A 24772-nucleotide genomic window follows, 5' to 3' on the forward strand; every position below is an offset into this window, starting at 1 on the left:
CCCCAGGCCCCTGCTGAGTCATTCTTAGCACCTGCGGGGTGTCCTAGAGCAAACCCACCCGAAGCTGGCTGGGGAAAGCTCCGCGAAACTAACCTGGGCTGGCTTTCCTGAGCCCTCCTCTGCCCGGGAGCTTGGTAGCCCCTGAGGAGTGCGTTGGGGTGAGGAGAAAGCGGGCTACAAGGCTGAAAGGGCCCGGGCAGAGGGGACGGGGTAGGAGGAGGTGGTCGTGGTGCTACGTGCAAAGGGAACAATAGTCTATATCCAGACTCCGAGAGAGGCTCTCCCTGTATAAGCATCCCGCGGAACATTTGCTGCCTTGATATTTTCCAAGTGCCTTCATGCAAGTCACCATGGTGATTTTCAAACGAAATCGTGCATTTGCCGCTGTGATGCCCACTTTTCTGATCGGGAAACAAACCCAGACGTTAAACCTAGTCGGTGGCAGAACCACTCATATTACCTTATATAGAAATTTACTGTCGGGTGTCTTTGATTTCCTATACGATATGCCTTCACGTCAGGCCCAGGAATCTTAAGAGACCAAAGCCGAGGAGGGGAGGCGCTGGAGAGGGAAGACAGTTGGGAGGGTGTTTAAACAATACAGCCATGCTCATGTTTTAGGATACTAGTTGGCAAACGTTTCTCTAACCAGATCGTATTTCAGGCTTTGGGGGTAACTACTCAACGGCCGCGTTGTAGCGAGAAAGCAGCCCTGGATAACATGGGTGAACCTGGCTGTATTCCAATAAAACTTTATAGACACTGAAATTTGAACTTCATGTAGTTTTCATGTGTCACAAAATATTCTTTTGAATTTTTTCAACCACTTGAAAATGAAAAATTTTGTGGCTTATGGACCATACGAACACAGGCAGAGGGTTCAATTTAGTCGGAGGACTGTAGTTTACCCACCTTGTTCTGGAATAATTGTGTCTTACAGCTCTACTTCAGTGGGTGCCTCCTCACGTGCACAGCAAGAGAGACTTGGCAGACGATTTGATTTCCAGTCTTCTTTTAATATATTTTACTTATTTCTGATGGGTGAGCATGATTTCCAAAACTTACGAAATGTTTAAAGAGTTGAAAAATTTTACCAGACGATGTTGTTTTAAAATCTCTGTACTGTCCAGTTCACTGAGGGTCAGAGAAGGGAGTATGAAGCAGATACTTAGGAGTTTCTGCAAATATGCAGGCACTATCATACACTTAATCCAAAAGTATCATGCACAGCATATTGCATTAGCTGTGTGTGTGTGTGTGTGTGTGTGTGTGTGTGTGTGTGTGTGTGTTGACTCTATCAATTCTGTTTCTCTAAATTTTTTTGGGTCTTTTTTCCAGTCAGGTACTTTTTTTGCATCAAAAATGTAATACCAGTTTTCTCTTTTGAATTGTTTTAACTGTTCAGTTTTGTTTTTTGCCTTTCACCCCAACTTCTTAGCTTTGGTCTTCATCTTTTCTTCCACTTTCTCTGTGGTTGCCTTTTTGTCTCACTTGCACTGAGCTTAGTCTACTCATCAAGTAAGGCACCAACAGGTGCACGTACAAGGTGTGGGCTACCTTAACCCAGAGAGGCCCTATTTAGGCACCTACCTTTCTCTAAGACTGCTTACCTCCAAATTGCTGCAGTGTTAACCACCATTTCTCCATGCTGATGGTTTTTTACAGACTAGTACATTTGTATGTAAACTTAAACAAGTTACACCAAACAGTGCTGACCTTTAATATGTGTGATGCACGCTGGTATTTTATGTCATTTTTAAAATATGTAAGTTACCCTTTACATTGATTTTGTGATCGCACTTAGTCACAACTTGGAGTTTGAAAAACACAGGACACTAGGATATTTTTGAAACCTCTAGCTAGTCGCCTGAACACCCTTTATAAAATAGCAACACTCCCTCATCTTGCCTCCACAGGTAATCACTCTCTGTCCCCTTTATTTTTTTTTTCTCATAGCACTTATCATAACCTGACACATGTTTGTTCATAGGCTTTCCTCCTACCCTAGAATGTAAATGGATGGCAGGATCTTTGCTTTGTTGTATTCCCAGCACCTGGGCCAGTGTTTACCAGATGAGGAAGCTCAGGCAGAGAGTGGTGAAATTTCTTGCCAAGGTCACATAGCTAGTGAGTGTTGGAGTTGGAATTTGAATTCAATCGGTCTTGTATTAAGACAGCAAAAGTGATTGTATATGTTAGAATGAACTGCTTACCAAAAGGAATGAGAGAGGGAATATCCCCAAACATGGCTGCCCAGTGATTCTGTGTTCGTTAGCATCCCTGTCTCACTAGTTTTTGGAGAAAATCTTAGCCATTCAGAAATATTTTTGAAGTACCTACTGTGTGCCAACTGGTGTTCTGGAGATACCTGGAACGAACAAGACATATAGAGCACCTGCTCTTTTATACATTCCTTTATCATTTGATTTTCTTATTGCAAATCAAAGCTCATTACAGAAAAACTGAAAATTACACAAGCAAAAGAGGAGCATAATGAAAACCAATTTTGTTTCTGGCCAAATCATTTTCATTCAAATCATTAGCAGCAGAAGAAAACACCCAAACATATTAATAGCCATTGTCTCTTGGTTACCAGTATTATTGTGGATGCTGGTTGTTTTATTCATATGTTGCTTTATTTAAAAATTTTCTCCAATGGATAGGCATTACTCTTATAAACAGAAAAACCCCCATACATTTTAGAAAAAAATAGATAAACGAATGGTAGAAGAGTAATGCAGACAAATGAAAAGAGTTGTCTTAGTGTGATAGAATGCTAAGTAATTTCTCTTAAAATATTGTTTAATGCAGTTGTGTGAGAGAGAGCTGAAGGAAAATTATTGTAAAGTAAAAACTCACTGTACTTGTTTGAACCTATACTTTGTTTTCATTTCCTATTGTGATATTTAAGTAAAGTGAAGTAATTGTTTTATACTTCTAAATGTGTTAATATTTAATCTTTGTAGGGTGTCCCTCTGGATTTCTGAAAGGCCAACTTACCCTGTTGTGTTAGCTGCTAATGTTAAGCAATGTGGGCTTCTCATTGGTGACACTGAATAAAGCAAATGACCTAGACCAGAATCCCTGGGGCTTAGACTTAGAATCACTGGGGCGTAGTAAATAAATATTTGTCAAACAGAAAATATTGAATAGGGAACTCCTCCTGGCCTCATCCCAATCCATAAGCAGTGACAAGGAAGCTTCACATGCGAACCTTCTTTTAGAAAAATTGCTCTGAGCTTTCCAGCCCAAGCAAGTTTTAATATACAATGCATTGTAATTTACAAGTGAAGACCTCTTCTGCAGTTCACTGTAGTGAAAATTTATTGTTAATTGCTGGCCATCAACCATTTTTCATTCTCCTGGAAATAGCGTGCTAAATCTCTTTTGGGTGAGCTCCTCCTTCCTTTTTCAACCTTCTTGCAGTTTAGTAGGACTGTCCATCAAGATACCTTGCTCTCCGCCAGCCAAAGGTTAGACAATTAACCCCGGTGGGGGCCAGTCAGCTATGCCCTTCCTGGAATGTGGATTCCGTAGATTCCTACTGGTGAAGCACCAAAAGGTGCCGACCATTGGTTCGTACTTCCTGGAACTCTGGAATGGCTCTGGTTCCCAGCCTTTCCAAATCCCACTCCTTTGATTCTGTGAGCTCCTCATATCCTTCCATATTCCCTTTTTGCTTAAGTTAGCCTGAGTCCATTTGTGGCTTACAACCAAAGAATCTCTGGTGGTCACCTAACCCTTTCCCTGTCCCTCCTCCAAAGTCCTGTATTCAACCACCGATTCTCCTGAATAAGGACCATGACCTAGTTGGAGAGGAAATAGATAAGATACCAAAATATTACAAAGTTTTGTATGCAATTGTATAGAAGCTACAGGAAAACAGAAAGCCATGCTAAGTGTTTTCAGTAGAGCGATTCAATAGAGATAATTGGGTCACATGGGTGTTAGAAGGCTGAAAGGGGGGACAACATGGTAACCCGGATATTTGTCACTGCTTCCTGTACCCCTGGGGATGATATTAGTAGCTTTGAGAAGCAGCTATCATGCTTAGAGCTGGGGGAACAAAAGGAAAGAAGTGAGATTACCAGAACCTGGGAGCTTGGAGGACAGGTCCTGTGCTGGCTGGTGCACGGATCTCTAGTGGAGACACCCCACACAGCCCCTGTTCTGAGCACCACGTCAGGCATGGCTGCGGCGTGCTGCTGCCTTTGTGGGGACCTGGTATGGTGATGCTGGGAAAGCTGAAAGAAGCTGGAGGCTGGAGTCCTGGGGTCGGGGGTGTGGGGTAAGGCTCTTGATGGAAGCTGACAACCAGAGGTCCTATCTCCTTCCTTATAATCTCCCTTCAGAACCTCCCATTCCATTGACAAAAACTGCCAGGAAGGCAACGGGCTTGGGAGTTTGGGAAAAGCAATTTGCAGGGTCCTAGCCCAGGCATCAAAGAGCAGAGCAAAAAAGGGTTAGCTTAGAGCTAAGAGATGGCGGGTAAAAAGTCACGACAAAAGCATGCTTTGCTTTTAAAAGGATCAGTAATGGCTTTTGAAAATAGAATTTTCTAGTGAATTGGAAATTTTCAATATATCTGTAGCTGAATGTGAATTACATCATTATTGTACTTTATGCCGAAGGACCTCAGGGCGCAAATTTTAAACCCGTAACATGTTCTCTGGCCCTTAGTGATGGCATATGGATAGATCAGTTGGAAAATTTGTCTCCTGATACATATTTATGAGGGGCAGGAGGTATAGCAAGATTGTTTCGTTTGATTATTACAAAGAGGAAACCAGCATTGATGTAAAACTATCTTAGTCATCAAAAGGTCTGTAATTGTAAGGTCATTTACAAATTCCTATTGAGAATTGCTTTTCAAAATATGTTAGAAGAAAAGCGAGAGAAATTAATTATATCTTCAAGAAAATACTTCATAATCTCACTTAAGAGAAATTATACATGCTTCAAATGTATAGATCGATTAAGCCAACAGATTTTATTTGGAAAGTTTGCAAAATTACCAATCTTCTGTAATTAATGAATAGAAGGGGAAATTAGTATACTAGTAGCAAAACAAAATGTTAGATGAAAAATACATCTATGAATGTTCATAGCAGCTTTATTTGTGATAGCCAAAAACTGAAGTCAGCCCAGGTGGCCTTCAGTTGGTGAATAATTAAACAGACAGCTATAGCCATACCATGGAGTACTACCGTGTTTCCCCGAAAATAAGACCTAACCGGAAAATAAGACCTAGCATGATTTTTCAGGATGACATCCCCTGAACATAAGCCCTAATGTGTCTTTCGGAGCAAAAATTAATATAAGACGTGGTCTTATTTTCAGGGAAACACGGTACTCCGCAATAGAAAGGAAGAAACTATTTATACACACAACAATCTGGATGGGTCTCTAGGGAATTATGTTGAGCGAAAAAAGCCAGTGCCAAAACGCCACTTTTTTTTTTTTTTTAAAAGATTTTTATTGGGGAAGGGGAACAGGACTTTATTGGGGAACAGTGTGTACTTCCAGGCCTTTTTTTTTTTCCCAAGTCAAGTTGTTGTCCTTTCAATCTTAGTTGTGGAGGGTGCCGTTCAGCTTCAAGTTGTTGTCCTTTCCATCTTAGTTGTGGAGGGCGCAGCTCAGCTTCAGGTCCAGTTGCCATTTCTAGTTGCAGGGGGCACAGCCCACCATCCCTTGCGGGAGTTGAACCAGCAACCTTGTGGTTGAGAGGACGCGCTCCAACCAACTGAGCCATCTGAGCCATCCGGGAGCTCAGCGGCAGCTCAGCTCAAGGTGCTGTGTTCAATTTTAGTTGCAGGGGGCGGAGCCCACCATCCCTTGTGGGACTTGAGGAGTTGAACCAGCAACCTTGTGGGTTGAGAGCCCACTGGCCCATGTGGGAATCGAACCGGCAGCCTTCGGAGTTAGGAGCATGGAGCTCTAACCGCCTGAGCCACTGGGCTGGCCCCGGCCACATTCTTTATGATTCCATCCATATAACATTTTTGAAACGACAAAATTTTAGAAATCAAGGTGAGATTAGTAGCTGCCAGGGGTTAGGGATTGGGGGTGAGGGTTCAGGAAATATGATTGTGATTAGAAAAGGGCAAAATGAGGAATCCTTCTGCTTGTAGCATTGGAACTGTTCAGAATCTTCACAGTGGTGGTCGATACACAAACCTACACAGGTGATAAAATAGTATAGCACACACATACACACACCAATGAGTACAAGTAAAATGGGATATCTGGATGAGTGGATTGTATCAATATCCTGGTTGTGATATTATACTATAGTTTTGCAAGATGTTATGTTTTGGGGAAACTGGGTAAAGTGTACACAGGATGTCTCTATAGTAGTTCTTAAACTGTATGTGAACCTACAATTATCTCAAAAATTTTAATTAAAATGAAAAGTGGTGTTCAGGAGCAATAAAAAAAACGTAGTGATACTTTTAGTCTTGTTGCATTTATTAATGGAAGTAAAGACAATAGTTCTAGCATGTGTGGGTTTTTAAAAAAACTTTTAAATTATGACAATTTCAAACATACATAAAAGAAAAGAGAATAGTGGAACAAACACCCATGCACACACCACCCAGCTTCAATCACTATCAATTCATGGTGAAATGTGTTTCATTTTCCCCTCCATCCACTCCTGCCATTGCTCATTATTTTGATGCAAATATCACATCTCATTATTTAATGAATGGACATATCACCAAATAGATATATCGATGGCAAATAAGCACATGAAAAGATGCTCAATATCATATGTCATTAAAGAATTGCAAACTAAACCAGCAATGAGATACTACTACACGTATTAGAATGGCTAAAAACTATGGAGACAGTAAAAAGAATGCCAGGGTTTCAGGAGGAGGGAAGAAGGGATGAATAGATGGGACGCAGAGTTTTTAGGGTAGTGAAATTATTTTGTATGATTCCGTAAATATGTTTGTCAAAAGCCATAGGACGTACAACCCAAAGAGGTAACCCTAATGTAAACGGTGGACTTTAGTTAATGTCAATAATGTACCTATATTGGCTCATCACTTGTAACAAAGGTACCACACAAATGCAAGATTAACACGTGTGAAATTGATTTAATCAAGATTAACATGGGAAACTGGATTGGTGGGGTGAGGAGCTATATGGGAACTCTGTACTTCCATGCAATTGTTCTGTGAACTTAAAGCTGCTAAAAACAATTAAGTCTATTAATTAAAGAAAGTCTTATCCTCTCCAAGCCTCAGAAGTGAGGAGTTGGACTAGATGTCAGAGAAATTCTGTCCTTAGAAATAGAGATTAATTTCCCCCCTTACATTTCCCAAAGGATTTACTTTATGATTTGTATCTGTCCCAGCCGTGAGGCTTTCAATGACTGCATTGATAGATCAGCTGAGCTGGCATCACTTGGCTGTGGGAGTTCTGGCAAAGAACAGACTCACACAGAAAATTCCAGAGTTTCCTTTATCAAGACTTTTTGGTGTACTTTATAACTTTAGGGAAAACTTTTTTCTATTATATCTGTATCAAATGTTTCCTGTCTGTGTTAGTTTGAAAGCCATTTTGTGTGTTTATCTAAAATTTTGCCTTCAGTGACCTTGAAAATAAGATGATCATTTCAAGTTAGAGTAAATATTCTGACCTTTGGGGGAAATCTTAGTTATAGTTTCAGTGAAACCCTTTATTAACTATGCCTTGTGACTAAACATCACAATAGTTTAGTCTTAAACGAACATAAAGATTTTTATTATAATGTAAAGCCAATAGGTAACAGGGACCTTATTGTGTTATCCTGATATGAAATAAAGCCACTCTTAACTTCTACTCAGTGAGAGGAGGTACAACATTTATATAAGCCACATGTCCCATGTTCCCTATGGGTAGTCATAAATGTTTAATAATGACATTTAATGAATCAAACTGAGTGAAGAAAGAGGTACCAGAGAACTAAATTGAAAAACATTGGCAACCATCTTAATGTATACCACAATGCTATTTAAATTGCAAGCATATAAAAATGTGGATGATTTTTGTTGAATCCTTTAATTCCTAAGAAGTCAGGGAAATTTGAATTGAGGGGGCCACAACTTTAAATTTGGATTAACCCATAGTTAGTATGGAAATCAGTTTTGCCTCCCAGGGGACATTTGGCAATGTCCAGAGACATTTTGGGTTGTCACAACTGGGGGAGGGAAGTGCTACTGGAGACCAGGGACGCTGTAAACATCCTACAGTGCACAGGATGGCCCCACCACACAGAATGATCCCCAAATACCAATAGTGCTAAGATTGAGACACTCTAGTCTAGCTAAATGACTATATCTATATCTATGTGGAAGCTTTACCTCCTTCCTCATACTTGTAAATAATCTTTCTTGTAGCATTTTAGCGCTCTCTCTCATACCTGGACTACATTGTTTGTTTATTTATTTATTTAATTTATGGGTTTTTAAAAATTTATTTTATTTTGTTTATTTATTTGTGTTTTTCCAGGACCCGTCAGCTCCAAGTCAAGTAGTTGTTTCAATCTAGTTGTGGAGGGTGCAGCTCACAGTGGCCCATGTGGGGATCAAACCAGCAACTTTGTGGTTGAGAGCCCACTGGCCCGTGTGGGAATCAAACTGGCAGCCTTCGGTGTTAGGAGCACGGAGCTCCAACTGCCTGAGCCACTGGGCCGGCCCCGTGGACTACAGTTATTTATGTTCATGCCCTATTTACCTTCTTAGGTAGAAAGCTCCTTTTTACAGATAGGATACGTGCCTGATTCGTCTCTGTATAATCTGCAACCAGACCACCTTGTGTCCTATAATTATTTGATAAATATTTGTTGAATTATTACATAAGAAAAAAAGATAATGACACTGTAATTATTGAAATAGAAAGGTGTCCATAATATATTTAACTAGGAAAAAAAGCAGGAAAGCAGGTTATAAAATAGTGTGAGCGATCTACAGGTTCAGTGCTATCCCGGTCATAATCTCAGCTAATTTCTTTGCAGAAATTGATAAGTTGATCCTCAAATTCACATGGAAGGTCAAGGGACCCAGAAAAGCTAACATAGTTTTTTTTTTTTTAAAGAGTTTTACTGGGGAAGTGGAACAGGACTTTATCGGGGAACAGTGTGTACTTCTAGGACTTTTTTTTCCCAAGTCAAGTTGCTGTCCTTTCAATCTTAGTTGTGGAGAGCGCAATTCAGTTCCAGGTCCAGTTACCGTTGTTAGTTGCCGTTGTTAGTTGCGGGGGCAGGGGAGAAGCCCACCATCCCTTGTGGGAATCGAACCGGCAACCTTGTGGTTGAGAGCCCACTGGCCCATGTGGGAATCGAACCGGCAGCCTTCAGAGTTAGAAGCACGGAGCTCCAACTGCCTGAGCCACTGGGCCGGCCCTATAAAGAACTTATAAATCAATAATAAAAGACAAATGACCCAATTTAAAAATGGGCAAAGGATCTGAATAGACATTTCTCAAATAAAGATGTACAAATAATGTACGGGAGGAAAAAAAATTTCCCTCTACCCTTCTAAACTCTCAGTTGGGGCTCATGTAACAAAAGACAGATTAACAAGAGGAAAGCATACAAATTTATTTAATATGAGTTTTACATGACACAGGAGCCTTCATCAGGAAATGAAGACCCGACGAAGCAGTTAAACCTGAGTGCTTTTATGCTAGGTTTGATGAAGAGTAGAGAGTCATGGGAAAATATGATAAGACAAAAAGAGTATGAGCTAAGAGTAGTAAATTTGGGTAGTGTGTCCTGAACTCTGTCACCAACAAGCACGTGAAGAGGGAAATGCAAATAAAAACCATGAGAACTCGCTTTGCACCCACAAGAATGGGTATAATAAAGAAGACAGTCAATAACAAGTGTTGGCAAGGATATTGGGGAAACGAACCTTTAAACATTGCTGGTGGGAATGTAAAATGGGGCAGCTGCTTTGGAAAACAGTTTGGCAGTGCCTCAAAAAGTTAAACACAGAGTTATCACATGACCCAGCAATTCTACTCCTAGGTATGTACACAAAAGAAATGAAAATACTTATCCATTCAAAAAGTTGTACAGGAATGTTCATAGTAGCATTATTCATAATAACCCAAAAGTGAAAACAACCCAAGTGTCCCCCAGCTGATGAATGGATAAATAAATTGTGGTCTGTCCATACAATGGAATATTATTCGGCAATAAAAAGAAATGAAGTGCTGATACATGATACAACATGGATGGACCTTGAAAATATGCTCAGTGAAAGAAGCCAGGCATAAAAAGCCACATGTTATATGATTTTGTTTGTATGAAATGTCCAGAATAGGCAAATCGGTTAGAGATACATAGGAGGTTAGTGATTACCTAGGGTTGGGAGGTTTGAGGGGAAATGGGGAGTGACTGCTAATGGCTTTGGGTTTCTTTTAGGGAGGATGAAATGTTCTAAAATTAGATTGTGGTGATAGTCACACAAACCTGTGAATATACTAAAACCCAGTCAACTGTATATGTTAAATGGACAAATTGTCCGGTATGTGAATTGTATCTCAATAAAGCTATTTTTTTAAAAAGCAAAGACAAAGCAACTCTGTGTTTGCCACCTAGAATGTACCCAGCTAAGATAAGTGTGGACTGTTAGCGGGACAACTTGTACCTGTTTTTCAAAAACATTCATTGTGCACCCCCTGATTGATGAGTTGCAGCTGCAGTGTGGGGGATGTGACTTGGCACTTATTCTCAGAGGCAATGCACCAAGCGTAGTAGACATGTAGGTGCAGAATCCAAGAGGTGGCTGCCCTCAGTTGTTCTCTGCACCAGGTTCAGCCCAGTGCTTGCAAGTGAACATGCCCCCGACGGTGGAGGGACACTGAAGCTGGCCTGACCTTGTGGCCAGACCCCATGAGGCAGCTGCTTTTTGGCCACGTGCATTGCTTGCTGTGTATCTTTTTAAAGCTAAGTAAATTATTGTGTGTGTGGTGAGGAGGGGAATACCACAATGTGTAGTGCGACCTTATATTTAGCTACATTACTAAGTGATTTCTCTCTGGGTGACAGGATTCTGGGTGATCTTCATTTTTGTAAAATACTTCTCTGTTTTCTGATTTTTTAACCTAGAAGATTTTATTTTATTTCTTTTTTAGTAAAATGACCTGAAAAACAAGACTTTGCATTCCTGGTTTAAATCCTACTTGGTCATGCTGAATGATTCTATTAATGTATTATTGAATTCTGTTTGCTATTATTTTATTAACAGTTCTTCATCTAGCATCTTGCTTTTCTGTTCTCTTTCCCCCCACTATATGTTTTTAAATTTTTAATTATTTTTTTCAGTTACAGTTGACATTCAGATTTATTTTATGTTCGTTTCAGGTGTACAGCATAGTGGTTAGACATTTATATACTTTATGCAGTGATCCCCCCATTAGTCTAGTATCCACCTGGCACTATACGTAGTTGTAACATTATTGACTATGTTGCCTATGCTGTACTTTACATCCCCATGACTATTTTGTAACTACCAATTTGAACTTCTTAATCCCTTCACCTTTTTCACCCAGCCTCCTAATCCCCCTCCCCTCTGGCAACCATCAGTTTGCTGCCTGTATCTATGAGTCTGTTTCTGCATTATTTGTTCATTTATTTTGTTCTTTAGATTCCACATGTAGTAAGATCATATGGTATTTGTCTTTCTCAGTCTTACTTATTTCATTTAACCTAATACCGTCTAGGTCCATCCATGTTGTTGCAAAAGGTAAGATTTCGTTCTTTTTTATGGTTGAGTAATAATCCATTGTATAAATGTACCACCTCTTCTTTATCCAATCGTCTACTGATGGGCACTTGGGTTGCTTCCATATCTTGGCTACTGTGAATAGTGCTGCAGTGAACATAGGCGTGTACATCTCTTTTCAAATTCGTGTCTTGGATTTCTTTGGATAAATACCCAAAAGTGGAATTACTGGATCATAAGGTTTTCAATTTTTTGAGGAACCTCCAAACTGTTTTCCATAGTGGCTGCACCAATTTGCAGTCCCATCAACAGTCACGAGAGTTCCCTTAGCTCCGCATCCTTGCCAACACTTGTTTCTTGATTTGTTGGTGATAACTATTCTGACCAACCAGGTGTGAAATGATAGCTCATTGTGCTTTTAATTTGCATTTCTCTGATGATTAGTGACATTGAGCATTTTTTCATATGTCTATTGGCCATGTCTATGTGCTCTTGGAGAAATGTCTCTTCAGGTCCTCTGCCCATTTTCTAATTGGATTGTTTGTTTTTTGGGTGTTGACTTGCCCCACTATATTCTTTAAGATTGGATTTCAGGGTTGTATTGTCCTCATAAGATGAATTAGAGAGGTTTTTTTTTTAAATTCAAGTTTATTGGGGTGACAATTGTTAGCAAAGTTACATAGATTTCAGGTGTACAATTCTGTATTACATCATCTATAAATCCCATTGTGTGTTCACCACCCAGAGTCAGTTCTCCTTCCATCACCATATATTTGATCCCCCTTACCCTCATCTCCCACCCCCCACCCCCCTTACCCTCTGGTAACCACTAAACTATTGCCTGTGTCTATGAGTTTCTGTTTCTCATTTGTTTGTCTTGTTCTTTTGTTGTTTTTGGTTTATATACCACATATCAGTGAAATCACATGGTTCTCTGCTTTTTCTGTTTGACTTATTTCGCTCAGCATTACACTCTCAAGATCCATCCATGTTGTCAAAAATGTTCCTATATCATCTTTTCTTACCGCCGAATAGTATTCCATTGTGTATATATACCACAACTTCTTTATCCATTCATCTATCGAAGGACATTTTGGTTGTTTCCATGTCTTGGCCACCGTAAATAAGGCTGCAATGAACATCGGACCACATGTATCTTTATGGATAAATGTTTTCAGGTTTTTTGGGTAGATACCCAAGAGAGGGATTGCTGGGTTACATGGTAATTCTATGTTTAATTTTTTGAGGAATCTCTCCACACTGCCTTCCATAGCGGCTGCACCAGTCTGCATTCCCACCAACAGTGTATGAGGGTTCCTTTTTCCCCACAGCCTCTCCAACAGTCTTGTTACTATTTGTCTTGTTGATGATAGCCATTCTAACTGGGGTGAGGTGATATCTCATTGTGGTTTTTATTTGCATTTCTCTGATGATTAGTGATGTTGAGCATTTTTTTTCATGTCTATTGGCCATTTGTATGTTCTCTTTGGAGAAATGTCTATTCAGGTCCTCTGCCCATTTTGTAATTGGATTGTTTGTTTTTTTGTTGTTGAGTTGTATGAGTTCCTTATATTTTTTGGATATTAGCCCCTTATCAGAGGTGTCGTTTGCAAAAATCTTCTCCTGTTTGGTTGGTTGCCTCTTTATTTTGTCAATAGTTTCTTTTGCTGTGCAGAAGCTTTTTAGTTTGATATAGTCCCATTCATTTATTTTAGCTTTTACTTCCATTGCCTTTGGAGTCAAATTCATAAAATCCACTTTGAACCCAAGGTCCATAAGTTTAGTACCTATGTTTTCTTCTATGCAGTTTATTGTTTCATGTCTTATATTTAGGTCTTTGATCCATTTTGAATTAATTTTGGTACACAGTGACAGACAGCAGTCTAATTTCACTCTTTTGCATGTGGCATTTTAATTCTCCCAGCACCATTTATTGAAGAGGCTGTCTTTTCTCCATTGTATGTTTTTGGCTTTTTGTCGAAAATTAGCTGTCTATATTTATATGGGTTTATTTATGGGTTCTCAATTCTATTCTATTGGCCTGTGTGTCTGTTTTTCTGCCAATACCATGCTATTTTGATTATTGTTGCCCTGTAGTACAAGCTGAAGTCAGGGAGTGTGATACCTCCAGCATTGTTCTTTGTTCTTAGGATTGCTCTGGCTATTCGGGGTCTTTTGTGGTTCCATTCAAATCTGATGATTTTTTGTTTTAGTTCTTGAAAAAATGCCCTTGGGAGTTTGACGGGGATTGTATTAAATCTGTATATTGCTTTGGGTAATATGGCCATTTTAACTGTGTTGATTCTTCCAATCCATGAACATGGAATATCTTTCCATTTCTTTGCTTCTTCTTCAATTTCTTTTAAAAATGTCTTTCAGTTTTCAGTGTATAGGTCTTTCACATCCTTGGTTAAATTTATTCCTAGGTGTTGTTTTTGTTGCAATTGCAAAAGGAATTTTTTTAAAAAAAATCTTTTTCTGAGGTTTCATTGTTAGTATATAGGAATGCATTGGAGTTTTGTATAATATGTTGATTTTGTAGCTGACAACTTTCCTGTATTCGTTTATTGTTTCTAATAGCTTTGTGGTGGAGTCTTTAGGGTTTTCTATATATAGTATCATGTCATCTGCAAAAAGTGACAATTTAACTTCTTCGTTCCCAATTTGGATGCCTTTTATTTCTTTCTCTTGCCTGATTGCTCTGGCTAGGACTTCCAACACTATGTTGAAAACCAGAGGTAATAGGGGACAGCCCTGTCATGTTCCTGAACGTAGAACAAAGGGCTTCAGTTTTTCACCAATAATTATGACATTAGCTGAGGGTTTGTCATATATGGCCTTTATTATGTTAAGGTATTTTCCTTCTATAACTATTTTTAAGTGTTTTAATCACAAATGGATGTTGTATCTTGTCAAATGCTTTTTCTGCATCTATTGATATAATCATATGATTTTTGTCCTTTTGATCGATTTGCATATATTGACCCATCCTTGTGCCCCTGGGATGAACCCCACTTGGTCATGATGTATAATCTTTTTAATGCATTGTTGCATTCAATTTGCTAGAATTTTGTTTAGGATTTTTGCACCTGTATTCATCAGAAATACTGACCTGTAATTTTCTTTTTTTGTGTTATCCTTACCAGGTTTTGGTATCAGGGTAATGTTTGCCTCATAAAATGAGTTAGGGAGTATTGTCCCTTCTTCAGATTTTTGGCAGAGTTTGAGTAGGTAAGGTATTAGATCCCCTTTGAATGTTTGGTAAAATTCACTAGTGAAGTCATGTGGTCCCAGACTTTTGCTTTTGGGAAGGTTTTGAATGACTGATGCAATTTCCTTACTGTTGATTGGTCTATTTATTAATAGATTTTCAAATTCTTCGTGATTCAGCCTAGGAAGGCTATATGTTTCTAAGAACATGTCCATTTCTTCTAGATTATTGAATTTGGTGGCATATAGTCCTTCATAGTATTCTTGGATGATCCTTTGTATTTCTGTGGCATCTGTGGTAACTTCCCCTCTTTCATTTCTGATTTTGTTTATTTGTGTCTTTTCTCTTTTTATCTTAGTCTAGCCAAGGGTTTGTCAATTTTATTAACATTTTCAAAGAACCAGCTCTTTGTTGCATTACTTTTTTTCTATTGCCTTTTTGTTCTCTATTTCATTTAGTTCTGCTCTGATTTTTATTATTTCCTTCCTTCTGCTGACTTTGGGTTTCATTTGTTCTTTTTCTAGCTCTTTAAGGTGTAACATGAGGTTATTTATCTGTGATTTTTCTTCTTTCTTGATATAGGCCTGTAATGATATAAATTTCCCTCTTAAAACTGCTTTTGCTGCATCCCAAAATGTTTGATAAGATGTATTTTCATTCTCATTTGTTTCTATGTATCTTTTGATCTCTCCTCTTATTTCTTCTTTGACCCAGTCATTCTTTAAAAGTATGTTGTTTAATCTCCACATATTTGTGGTTTTTCCTGTTTTCTTTTTGCAGTTGATAATCCAATTTGAAAGCCTTGTGATCAGAGAATATGCTTGGTATGATTTCAGTCTTCTTAAATTTGCTGAGGCTGATATTATGTCCCAATATATGGTCTATCCTTGAGAATGTTCCATGTACACTAGAAAAGAATGTATAGTCTGATGTTCTAGCATGAAGTACTCTCTAAATGTCAGTTATTTCCATTTTATTTAATGTGTCATTTAGGGTTGCTATTTCTTTATTTTCTGTTTGGATGATCTATCCATAGCTGTCAATGATGTATTTAGGTCCCCTGCTATAATTGTGTTTTGGTCAATTTCTCCCTTTAGTTCTGTTAGTAGTTGCTGGGTATATTTTGGTGCTCCCTGATTGGGGGCATAAATATGGATGACTGTTATGTCTTCCTGTTGTATAGTCCCCTTTACCATTATGAAATGTCCATCTTTGTCTCTTGTTACCTTTTTTATCCTGGAGTCTGTTTCATCGGATAACAGAATAAAGCTGGTTATACCAGCTTTTCTCTGAATACCATTTGCTTGGAATGTCAATTTCCACCCTTTCACTTTGAGTTTATAGTTGTCCTTGTAGTTGAGATACATCTCTTGAAGGCAGCATATGGTTGGGTTTAGTTTCTTTTTTTTTTTTTAAAGATTTTTTTTTTTATTGGGGAAGAGGAACAGGACTTTACTGGGGAACAGTGTGTATCTCTAGGACTTTTCCAAGTCAAGTTGTTGTCCTTTCAATCCCAGTTGTGGAGGGCGCAGCCCAGCCCCAGGTCCAGCCACTGTTGTTAGTTGCAGGGGGCACAGCCCACCACCCCCTGCAGGAGAAGATGCGCTCCAAGCCATCCGGGAGACCAGCGGCAGCTCAGCTCAAGGTGTCGTGTTCAATCTTAGTTGTAGGGGACACAGCTCACCATCCCCTGCGGGAGTCGAGGAATCGAACTGGCAACCTTGTGGTTGAGAGCCCACTGTCCCATGTGGGAATCGAACCGGCAGCCTTTGGAGTTAGGAGCACAGAGCTCCAACCACCAGGCCGGCAGGTTTAGTTTTTTGATCTAATCTGCTACTCTGTGCCTTTTTATTGGTGAGTTCAGTCCATTTACATTTAGGGTGATTATTGATATATGATGATTTACTATCATTCTATCTTTGGTTTTCTGGTAGGACTGTATCTCCATTGTTTCTTTGCCTTTTTGTTGCTGTCTATTATTTCAGTGTGGTGGTATTCTATGATTTTTTTTTCCCTCTGTTTCTACTTTTTTAATGTTATGTATTTTAGTTCTGGATTTTTCTTAAGTTTTTTAAGTTTATTTTTTTAAGTTTTTTTAAGTTTACTATTAAGTTTGTGTAAAAGAAACTTTCGTATTTAGAATATTCCATTTTCTTCAGCATGCTTCCTTTCTCCATTCCCTTGTGCCGATTCAGACTCTTACTCTCTCCCCTTTTATGTTTTTGTTGTCGCAAATTATCCCTATTTATGCTGTGAGTTGATTTCTGTGCTGTAGTAGTAAGTTGTCTTTTCCCTATCTTAAGTGTTTTTTTTTCTTCTTTACCCTGTATGTTATGTTTAAGTTTATAGTGTCTTATTTGGTGGAGGGGTTGTCATTTCCTGCTCTGTCTGTCAGTTAGTAATACTACTCATGGTTTTGTATTCTTTTGCTTTTTTGTTTCAGGTCGAATAGCCTCTTTCCATATTTCTTGTAGGGCAGGTTGTGTGTTAGAAAATTCCCTCAGCTTCCGTATGTCTGGAAAGGTCTTCATTCTTCCTTCACATCTGAAGGATATCTTTGCTGGATATATTATTCTTGGCTCATAATTTCTTTCTTTCAATAGTTTGAATATTTGAGTCCACTCCCTCCTGGCTTATGGAGTTTCTGCTGAAAAATCTGATGATAATCTAATGGGCTTTCCTTTGTAGGTTACCGTCTTCTTTTCCCTGGCTGCCTTGAGGATTCTTTCTTTATCGTTAAATTTTGACAGCTTCAATACAATGTGCCTTGGAGAAGGCCTGTTGGGATTGAGGTAACTAGGTGTTCTATTTGCTTCTTGGATTCGAGGGTCCAGTTCTTTCCACAAGTTTGGGAAGTTTTTGTCGACTATTTGTTTGAATATACTCTCTGTTCCCTTCTCTCTTTCTTCTCCTTCTGGTATGCCCATTATTCATATATTGCTCTTTCTGATGGAATCAGAATGTTTTTGTAGAATTCTTTCATTTCTCTTAACATTCAAGTCTCTCTCCTCTTCCATCTGTGTCATTTCCAGATTTTTATCTTCTATGTCACTGATTCTTTCCTCCATCTGGTCAGCTCTGTTACCTAAGCTGGTTATTTCGTTCTTCATTTCTTTTATTGCGTTCTTAATCTCCAGAAATTCTATCTTTTTTTTAAAAATTTCAATCTCTTTTGTGAAATGTTCATTTTGTTCTTTGATTGTGTTTCTGAGTTCATTAAACTGCCTGTCTGTTTTCTTGCATTTCATTGAATTTTTTAAGAACTGCAATCTTGAATTCTCTGTCATTTAAATCACATGTTTATTTCCATGTCTTTAAGTTCATTTCCTGGAGACTTTTCATTTTCTTTCTGAGCTGCCTTGTTACCTTGGTTACTCATGGAAATTAATGAATTATTATTTCTCTTCCTAGGCATCTACAGGAGTGGGTTCTACAACAAGTTAGTAGGAAGATGTCTGTCTTTTGCTTTCCAGTAGGTGTTGGTAGAATGCTTTATTTTCTCTCTGACTGCAGCCTTTTATTCTCTCTCACACTGTAGTGTTATATTTTTCTCTGCACTGTTCTGGCTTCTCACACAATGGGGGATTCCCTGGAAGGTGGGCTTCTCCTCTATGAGCAGGTCACCTGGGTCTCAGGGCACCACCTCCATGGGGGAATGTGGAAAGCTTCTGAAGTTCCGAAGCTCTTCCTGCACCAGATTCATGGCCTGTGTGTTTCAGCGGTTCTGTTTACCCCTGCAGGGAGCCGTCCAGATAGGCAGGAGCACGGCAGGGTTGGGTTGGGTTGTGAGAGGTGGCTCTGAGCAATGGCGGCAACCACCAGCACAGCCAGTCCTGAACCCAAGTCTCTCTCCCCTTTGCCTGGAACTAGTTGAGGTACGAGTCCATGGCTGTGGACCACAGGTCTCAGCACAGCAAATATTCTGTTCTTTTGATCTGACACTGCTACTGTTCTGCTTCTAGCACCAGGCAGGTGGGGGTGGGGTGAGCTCTGGGAGGGCAGGGAGGGGGCGGCTAGTCTCAATGCCTAAGGCTTCCATTCTCTGCACCAGTGAGGGCTTAAACGACCGTTTTCACCCTTCTTCCCTCAATCTTTGCTCCAAGGTCTCTGCTGTGAGCGTAGGGTTCAGCCATGTTATATGCGGCCCCCTCAGGCGGGACTGTGGGCCATAAGTGGAGCCCTAGCAGTCCGAGTTCTTCCTTCTCCCGCAGCTGCGGTAGCTCCCGAATACAGGGAGCTCTGAGCTCTGAGCTCCGGTCTGCATCCTGTGCCCGCGTGGCCCCGTCTCCCCAGTTCCTGCTTCCCTTCTCCCCAGCTCACCCAATTTGCCCACCTTTAGATGATTTTAGTTGCACGTCTCTTAGTCTTGCCTGTCTGCTGCGCAGGGAGTCCTTTGTGGAGTTATAGTTGTTCAGTTTGTTGTAAATTCCAGGGGAGATTTCAAGAGGCTGACATCACACCATCATTTCTATGACATCATGAATTAGAGAGCTTTGATGCTTTTGTGTAATTTGGAACTGTTTGTTGAGGATAGGAATAATCTGTTATAGATTACTTTTTTATTATGAAGGGATAAAACTCAGGAACAGCCAGATGGAAGAGAAGCATAGGGCAAGGTGTGGGGAAAGGGCAGGGAGCTGCCATTCCTTCTCCCAATGGTAAACCCTCCCAGCAGCTCCACGTGTTCACCAACCCAGACCACCCTCTGACTTTTTTTGGTGGGGGATGGTGGTGGTGGAAATACTATATTAGCGTTGTCTTCAGGAAAAATAAACCTTTACAAAGTTTAGCTTTTTTCCCTCTCACACACCAGGAGTGTCACTGGCGAGGGTGGAACCCTGGGCAGAAGAGTCATAGGCTGCCCAAGCCCCTGATACTGTGTGCATCCAGTGGAGACGGTGCTTGGGTGGATCTGCTGAACTCTGGTGCCCACTGCTCCAGTGGAGGCCCCACCTCACCACCACTGTTCTCTGTTTTTGTCTCGCAAGCGTAAGAACTGCCTAGTGGCGAGTGGGTCGATGGTGAGTAAACTTTTGGGATCAAACACCAAACAGGGTGAGCTTGGGTGCCAGCTGTGTAAGGGGATACCAGCTCTGTAGGGGAGTGCCAGGAAGGGCCAGTTCCTGGCACCCAGATACAGGTGCCCCTTTCATCCAGTGGGGACTCCAGTCTCAGTTTAGTGCATTCTCTCTCTCTCTCTCTCTCTCTCTCTCTCTCCACACACAGAGACATACACACACAGACACACAGACACACACACACACACAGACACACACACACACACACACACACACACACACACACACACACCCCTGCACATACACCACACTGGGGCAGCCACAGGTTCCAGCTTGTTTGTTGCCAGCTGCCACTGAGAGAGCTCCTGGAATCATTCATTGAATAATCCTGATAGTCTCTCCTCCCTTTTAAACAGTTATATAGTATTGTCCTTTATTTAAACGGGGAGTGTCTCTCTCACAAGTGTAGGTAGTTAAAAAAAATACTGAGATTTAGGAATAATGTGATTATGTGATCAGACCTTCTCAAACAGATATCCCTTAGTAGTATCTAGAAAATTTAAAATGCATATACATACTCTTTTATGTGACTTTTTCTAGCAGATTACTAAAGATTTCTAAACTAGCCCTTTTATAAATGTTCCGCTTCACCTCAAATACAAATTTTCATCTCTAGCCACAGGAGGGCGCACAAATACATTGATCAAGTGAAGTTTGGTATAAAATGGAACCATCCTTACTTGGGTTTGAGAAGAAAAACCATGAGCAGTATTGTATTCTTGTTAGAGTTGTGCAGCACTGTCTGATAGAACTTTGTGTGATGGTGGAAATGGTCTGTGTCTGTGCTGTCCAGTATATCAGCCACTAGCCACATGTGGATATTGAGTCTTTGAAGTGAGACTAATATGACTGAGGAAATCAATTTTAAATTTTAGTTTAATTATAGATTTAAATAGCCACATGTGGCTAGTGGCTGCCATATTGGACTGCACAAGTCTAAAGCACTAGACTATAGGAATATTGGTTTTTCTGAATGGCTTTATGATGTTGCCATTTAAACAACTGAATCTATCAACAATAACTTATGAGGTAAAGGAAACTGACATTGATGTGCCCACCATTGGCCAGCTACTGTGCCAGGCATATTTATGTACCCATCTTACTTGACCCTCACTACCCACCTGAGAGATGGATATTAGTATGCCCATTTTATGAATGAAGAAGCAGACTCCAGAGAGATGAAGTAATTGGCCCAAAATCCTCAAGATAGTCATTGAGCCAGATATACCCATCTAATATTGTTTGAGAACCTACAATATGGCAATAAATATATCAGCTAGGCACTATTATAGACATTGGAAATTAAAAGGAACCAATGCTTGATATGGGTGCCTTTTTAGTAAATGCTATCATTCTGTTCCATATAGAAAGCATTTTTTGATTTATCTGAGGATGATTGGTATATTTGTGCTCCTCATGTTCTCAGAGTTGGAAGGAACCTCCAAACCAACCCTGATATCAGCGCTATCTCTGATATATGAAATTCTCTATTATCGTGAGCTCTGATCTAGGCAGGGGGATAACTGGGTTCCATGTCCAATTCTGTTCCTAACTTGACCTATGACCTTAAGTAGATGGTTTGCCCTTTCAGAGCTAGAATGTCCTCATTTCTCAAACAATGCTCTTAGTCTACGAGATATCCAAGGACTATTTCATATTTCCCTGATGCTGAGACTCACAGTTTCACATTTTAACATCAGTTTTCTTCTGATGGTCAATGACACTTCACAGTATCTAGCTGGCAGCATATTTCTTAGTTATATATCTATATCTATATATGTATCTTATAATCATGAAACCTTAAATTAGATGAAATATGGTCTATGTAATTTTAGAATATCAGTGAAAATATTTTTCTTTATATTTAATATACATTTTGAAATCTACCCAGAGGCAAAGACAATGACCTTATATTGTGATTCTAAATCCAGTTTAGAATATTAAATTGCATATGTCATAATCAGTGCTTCTGTAAGTGACCAAGTCATGACAGTTAATACGCAAACTCAGAAATCTCTGCTACAGTGACCGCCCTCCCACCCCCATCAAACTGAAGATAAGCAGGGTTAATCTACACTTGATTTTAGCCAAAAGGTGAGAAGCAATTAGGATTAATTTTAGGCAAAGTAGGGGGCTGGGTACAGTTTTGTCTTGGGAGTCCCCATCCTTTCTATTTCCTTTCTTCAGGTACTCAAAGCTCTTAAACGCCATCTCCGCTGTGATGCCCTCTAGCCTTTCTCCCTTCCGTAGCCCCCGTCTCTATCAGCTACACTGGAGAGTAAACTAATTATGGGCATATTTCCTCATGAAGATTTATGACCAAGGAAATCACTTGGTGCTAGTAATGTGTTGGTATATGCTTAACAACCGACTCTCTGGGAGTGGGGGTGGAAGAAGGCCTGATTTGTAGCAGTTGCCAATTTCTGTGGTATAAATACTCCCACAGTGGCTGATTTTAAGCTACCGATACGATGTCAACCACTCTGTAAAATTTCTGAAAATGTAATAGCTCTCATGAGCCAATGTGACCCTGCTCCAGCATACCCTCTCTTCATGCAAGTCTGATTATTCCATTCTGCCACAATCCTGTGATGGTTCCTGATTCCTTCTAGGATAAAAGCCAACTTCTGCAGCTTGGTATTTAAGAGCAGGGGATGATCCAGGTCTTATGGATCCCGACGCTCATGCAGTTTGGGGGCTCTCTCTAAGAACAGTAAAACCAACTCAATAATCCAATATTAGGTACAAAAGTGGTTAATTATTTGGAATGAGAAAAGAAATCATAACAAATTGCAAGTGTTAAAAAGGTGGCAAATACCAGAAAGGTCACAAAATCTAAAACAAAATTACATAATGTGATTGAAAGAACTTCCAATAGACTTGCTTCTGGTTCTGTACATAAACCTTGTTTCCTGTCCACTACCTACACAATTCTGGTGCCAGGTGTCCTAAGACATGATAATATTGCCATATGCCCATTGGCAGTGGATCATAGGAGCATTCCTGGGAGGCATTCCTACTTGGGATGGCTGTCAGTGACCTAACCATTCATGGAAGCGATTGTAAACTATGTTAACTATATCTCTCTGAATCCTAGTGAAATGCATCTCCAACTCAACTTCCCCTTAGCTGGGCCTCCAAAATGCCCGTGGCCACCCAGTGCCACTGATCAGTCAGGGTTCATCATAGAAGCAGAACTGCCATGAGTGATATAAGGGACTCATTATAGGGTTTGATCTTTGGGAGCTATGGGAACTGGTGGATGAGTCTGTGAGCTGCTGCTTCTGTCTGTTGTTGAGTGGAAGTTGCTATAGGTCATATGGACCCGCAGTTGGAAAGGAGAGCTCAATGTGGGAGGAGGAATCTGGTCTCAGCTGAAGGAGCTGAGGGCCTAAGTGCTGCCTAGTGCCATCTAAGTAGGGGATCAGATCAGTGACCCTGCATGCGAGCTGCTGCAGTGCCTGGCACCCTGATTAACTTTCAGAGCTTCAAAAATATGGCTGCTGGTTCGCCTGTGCCTCCCATCAAGTGTCTCTGGTGGCCAGCGCCAACCTGCAACCATACAAGGAAGAGAACAGAGTTCCAGTTTAGCTAAGTTGATACAGGGCAAAGCCACTACAGGAAGTGTGAGTGAGGGGTCACTGGAATGGAAAGTGATGGTGGTTTTCACTGATTTCAGCTTAAGCATTTTACTTTTGCAAAAAAATTTAAACATATGGCCACGTAAACACATTGCGAGGACCTTTCCTTAAGCTTTGTTAGCTTCATGAGAAATCCATTCTGTTAGAGAGGCAATAGCATTGAGTTCCAACCTACTTCTCAACCACCTTATCTGATTCTCTCTCTCTCTCTCTCTCTCTCTCTCTCTCTCTCTCTCTCTCTCTCTCTCTCTCTCTCTCTAACACACACACACACGCACGCACTTAATGAGTTCTTATGTACCAGGCATGTTCTAGCCACTGTGGATCCAGAAGTGAGCAAAACTGACAGAATCCCTATATTGGAGGAGACTATTCTAGTGGGGATGGACTAGAAACAACAAAGACACACGTTTGTACATCAGGTGGTAGTAAGTGCTCTAGAGAAAAGTAAAGCAGAGAAGGGAGCTAGGGAGTGCATAGGGAAGAATTTTTGGGGTGGTCAGAGAAGGCCTCACTGAGGACGCTGAGCAGATATCTGAAGGAGGGTGGGAGGGAGCCACATGGCTGTCCAGGACACGATGTCCCTGGCCAAGGACCTAGCACAAAGAGGTCAGGAGAGCTTGCTTTGTTCTAGCAGAACAGCTCTGGGAGCTCTGGCAATGGTGGGAGAAGTCAGAAAGGTGGGTGGGTGGGCTCATGCCTGGTGAGCACAAGAGGAGTGACATGGGGGTGGCTCCCTCAGGCTCCTGTGCTGAGAGGGACTGAAGGGGGACAGAGATGGACTTAGGGGGCCCATTGAGGAGGCCTGCACAGTAATCCTGACCCGTACCTTCTACTCTAAACATCAGTGACATTTTGCCCAACACACCCTTTCCCACTTGCTGTGCCTTTGTTTTTATCCCTGGCCATCTGGATTGTGCTTCCTGCTTTGTCTTCTCATTTAGATTACCTTTGATGCCAAAATTAGATTTTTGAAATTTGATAACATAATTTTAAGTTTGCAAGAGTGTGTCCTGAACCTGACAAGAGATAGCAGATGAATTGCTCATGTGACAAGGTAGGGAGAATAGTATCACCTTATCAGGGGCTGGACTAGCACTTGTCTGCCCCCGAGAGTGAGTG

At 40.4% G+C, this 24772-nt stretch overlaps 1 long non-coding RNA gene across 1 annotated transcript in view; it reads left to right on the top strand.

Annotated features, from left to right (window-relative positions):
- The window catches only part of LOC141569644 (uncharacterized), a 37304-nt gene that overhangs the window by 814 nt on the left and 11718 nt on the right, over positions 1–24772 (top strand). The window contains exon 2 of the long non-coding RNA XR_012493359.2: positions 941–1041. This is a non-coding gene — a long non-coding RNA (uncharacterized LOC141569644). The remainder of the gene's footprint in view (positions 1–940; positions 1042–24772) is intronic.

This window comes from Rhinolophus sinicus, chromosome 18 (genome assembly GCF_057876585.1).
Source record: "Rhinolophus sinicus isolate RSI-liver-muscle chromosome 18, RSI-T2T, whole genome shotgun sequence".
Classification (NCBI taxonomy): Eukaryota; Metazoa; Chordata; class Mammalia; order Chiroptera; family Rhinolophidae; genus Rhinolophus; species Rhinolophus sinicus.